This window comes from Atta cephalotes (assembly GCF_000143395.1).
Source record: "Atta cephalotes unplaced genomic scaffold scaffold00019, whole genome shotgun sequence".
Taxonomy (NCBI): Eukaryota; Metazoa; Arthropoda; class Insecta; order Hymenoptera; family Formicidae; genus Atta; species Atta cephalotes.
In genome coordinates this window covers 582,154-587,153 of record NW_012130083.1, presented here as the reverse complement: position 1 = coordinate 587,153, position 5,000 = coordinate 582,154, and positions in this window count along the sequence as shown.

Genomic DNA, 5,000 nt, shown 5'->3' with positions numbered 1-5,000 from the left:
ATATATTAATATATATATTTATTATATATTATATATCTAATTCCTTTGCTCGATTATTGGTCGTTATTAAAATAATTAAATCGATTATTAGATTATTAGGTCGTTATTAGATTGTATTTTTGGAATAATATTTCGAAATATGATTTTTTATTACTTAGGAATTAATTTGAAATATTGAAAGTCAGGTATTAGATTGATCTGCTAGTGGTATTGACATTTTTTTAGAATTTTGATTATAGGATTTGAAATATCAAAAGTCAAGTCAGCTTAATAAATCTGCTAACGATACATTTTCCAGACTAGATCTATAAAATAGATTAGATCTCTGATATTTTTAACTAGAATGCACTTATGTCGTATAGATATGTTTAACAGAAGAAAAAAATTTATTTTCATTTTAAAAATTTAATTTCATTCCGAAATTAACTTATTACGAAAAAAATCCAATCTATATGAATATATGGAACTAGAATAAAGTGTAACTCGAAAAATTGAATCTTTCGACGGTCAATCTATTCCTTTTTCGTTTTATCGAGATTTTGTTTGTTCCATCGAACAAACAAAATCTCTTTCTTTTCGTGCGGATGAAAAAGAGCTACATATCATGATAGGTGCCTTAGATGCCTGTTAGTCCCAAAACACAATAGATGTAGCAAGCCTCATACCTGTCAAAGAAATCAACCGATCATAGTGATTATTCTTCTCATTGTGATTATTCGACTATGATTGGTGGCCAATATTGTACAGTTTAAAACTACTTCTATTATGTTTCGGGACTACGAGAGGCAAAATTTTGCGCATAATGCATAAAAAAATGAACTAGATTACTTCATTTTCTTCCTTTCCATAAAATAAAAGATTTTATGCATTATAGCAAAGCATAAAAGTTTATGCTTTGATCTAAGGGCCATGATATATGTACAGAAAAATTTGAACAATAAGACATAAGCAGTAAGAAAATCAATGTTGGATTGTTATGCTTTACAGTCTCTACTGAATTTGACCAACCAATTCGCTTATTGCATAGACAAAAGAATCCAGTTATAACTACCAAATATTAAATGAAATAACTTCAACTAAGTGTTGAGGTAATATAATTAAACATAATTCTACCTTTACAAATATTTAGTAAATATTATTGGTACTATACAAATGATATTACTAATCATAATACTTACTAAATATTTGTAAAATATGTAGTTATATTATCTCAATATATACAGGATGATTCCATAGGGAGATATTGAAATTCATCAGCTACCAATTTCGAATATATTCAGCATTAAAAAAAAAACACAAATGTTTGCATTGAAAAGAAGAAAATCTATAATTTTAATGAGTATAAATAATATTTAACAAAATGTTTGTATATTAGTTTACTTAATGAAAAATATGTTAATAATCAGTTAAATTAATGATTAATATCCAAGACTGTCAACACGATAAAAAAACAATGTCAGAATTTAATAGCAGCTATTAAAAAGGTTGTTAGTAATATTATAAAAACGACATATTAAAAAAAGTTTTTATAAGTTTTCGTTAAAAAAGTAAGTTTTGTACTAATTTAAATGATGCATACTTCGAAAATATTAATCTTATGGATTATTATAATACATTGTTCATCAATAAAATTACATACATAACTTATATACATACAATATATTTTATTAAATTTTATTTATATCCATTAAAAATTGCCGACTTTCTTCTTTTTAATGCCGACTTTTTTCTTTTTAAAAAATTATTTTGTTTTTCTAATAATTGAATATATCAGCTAATTAGTTTCAATATCTTCCTGTGGATACACTCTGTAGTTTAAATTATTTCACTTAATATTTGATGGTTATAATCAGACATTTTTCAGTGTGCTTACATGAAGGGTTTCCTTAAATATTTTCGTATGCTGTGGCTCTAACTTTTAACAATATTTCGTTGTCGTTATGCAACGTTTTTATATATAATACATTTTTATATAATACAACGACAATATAACGAAATTAGAAATTAAAAATCCACTGGCTGTGTTTCAAATTTACTGCCAGTGCTAAAAATGCTATAGTTTACGTGCACTATAAATTATCAGTACGGCAGTCAATTTCGTCTGCATATTACAACAATTTGCCTTACTTTATGAAGGTTTTCTTGTTTCCTTCCGGCTAGAAAACTGGATCCAAAGAATCTTTAGTATGGTGGATAGTTGATCAGGCTTGTACATCTTGATTGAATTATGTTTAAATTCGTTGATAATGACTTGAAGTAAGACGAAATGCGTACGAAGATACACATATGTTAAAATACTTGTCACCAGATATGAACTATAAAATTTTTAGAAAATGTATAGGAGATTAGCCAACGGAAATTCACGCACATATTAGTCATGAAACACATATTAGTCATGAAAATGTATTCGCTGAAGAAGGCTTGAATTTAGCTGAAACATACGTTATTAATTTATTGAAATATATTATTTGGACTATTATTTGGACGAATTTAGTCACTTAAGCGCACCATTTACGCCGATTTTTCTCCTGATTGCCCGATTATCATTTAATTATTATAAAACTTTTATTATTATACTTGCGCATTAAATATTGCGCGCTGATTCATATTTCCCTTATGTATTTTTGTTTTTAATTATGACTTAACAAATCCGTCGTCGAGTGGCTTGCCACTCGGTGCGATTGATTTGCAATCTGTAGATCCGGGTTCAATCCCACCTGCGCTCACATACGCGATTTTTCGCATTTAAGAAGCCGAAAATAACTTCATCTGATGTGATTCTGAAGAAATCTTTGATCACCAGCGCCTTTCAGATTCGGCGTTAAACTGTAGGTTGCATATATCAGTGAGTATATCTTTAATGCTATACCAATGTTCGATTTCATATTGATACACTGAAACACTAGTAGAACAATATCTTCGATATGTTTGATACATTCTTTAGTTGAAACAAAGTTATCATGTCAAAATGACGATGTTATTTGTCGTCATTTTGACATCAAATGATGTTAAAGATGTCATTTTGACGTCAAAATGGTTACGTTTAGCAGAAAAAGCATCCTTGCAATTGTTGTAAGATTCTTTAATATATTTATTAATTTATACATTTAAATTCAATGAATAAGATTAGTAATATTAAAGAATTTTACAACAGTTGAAAAGTTGCTTTTTATGCTGAATGCAGTTATCATAACAAATAACGTCAGTTTGTTTGCTGGGGAACTGCATATGCAAAGCACAGCTCTGCACAGCTTTAATTTATAAGAGCTGATAGCATCGATTGATTCAAAGATATCGTTACCGTTGACAATGGAAAATTCTAGTCTCGCCTTTCGTTGACAGTTATCATAAATGAAAAACTGTTTGCTGCCACTATCCACGAAGGATCGTAATGCTCCACTTGAGATGATTTTGACGTTTGTTGCCATCGGAACAGCACGCGGAAATCGTTTCGTGCGAACTCTTTCTGGTAAATGTAAACATATCAATCCGAATTCGAAAACTACGTTTAGCTGCAATGTAACGTACGACACATTCAACGATTAACTTGGCGCAATAAGTCTACAATCTTTACAACTTGCTTTAAGAATGTGCCTTGCGCTAAGCCGTAAAGTCGTAAGAAATTGACCACTCACAATCGATTATTTCTCTGATATTCAACTATGATTGATTAATTTCCTAAGGCTTTAGGGCTTAGGGACCTCTTGAAGCAAGATTAGACCTTAAATTGAAAGTAAAGATTTATACAAAAGAGAATTATATAGAAAAACAAGACGTTACAATCACGAGGAGACACGCGTTGCCTCCGGGAAACCAAGAAGCCGGGCGCCCGTTTGCGCGGGTAAAATCCGCTGACGGAAACGGAGTAATGCGTGCGCTAAGAACCTGTTTCCTACACACGCGCTGCGGTGCGTTAAGTCGAGCCTAGGAGGGAGCGGATTCTTTCGGGGATCGGAACGTCAGTCGTCGTTGTCCCGTTTCTCACACGTCTCGACGGCGACGCCGACGTCGACGTCGGCACACGAACACGTTTCTCGTTTGGCGCACCGCGAGACTCGTAAAACTTTCGCAGCACGATACGTGCATGCCGTGTTCGAGGACACTACCGTGAACCGTCGCCGGCTAGCGCAGGAGGCGTCGACGGCGGTGGCGACGGCGGCGGCGGCAGCGGCGACAGTGGTGGTGGTGGTGGCGGCGGTAGTGGTGGTTGGTACGATGCCACTGGCAGTGGGAGCGGCGGTGATGCGATAGGTGGTAGGTGGTGGTGGTTTCGCTGGTGATGGCGATGCTCTGAACACGAGAAAACCAGAGTTGGGAAAATCGACAGGATTCACAGCTTCCACGTTGGTCCCTGATCCAATAGCGTTTCGGAGATACTTTGATAGGAATAGCTTACGTATTTACGCCATCTCGAAATACGTAACTGATGAGTTCTTCAAAAGATACCAAACCAATTTTGTTTGGTAAAAATTATACAATACCCCATCCAAAGTGGTTTCCAATTCATTTCACAATCGCATCTCAACTTGAAAAAAATTTAATTTAATATCTATGATTATGCCTTTTCATAATCATGAAAAATTCAGCCACGATAGTTCTAGTTTTGAAAAACCGCGTTGTCGCGCGCACATGCACTCACTCTATTCTTCCTTTTTACATCTCACTTTCTATTTTTTCAAATTGAACAGTAACTGTCCGACGATTCATATTGTCCGCGATTTCTCCAATTCTAAAACTGTTTTCTTTTTATATTTTCTTTGTCCTTCGCAGGATAGTCGACTACCATTCCGCACACCACCATTTGCCGCTTTATTTCCTAATTCTAACACACGATGATCACTCCTCCCATCTCATTCTCTCTCTCTCTCTCTCTCTCTCTCCTCCCTCCTCCTCTCACACACTCATACAGAACCACTACCTTCCTCATATCGTATATGCGTGGCGTCGCACGACTAAACAAGAATAAAACACAACAACTCGCCGCGACCAACCGGTAACGG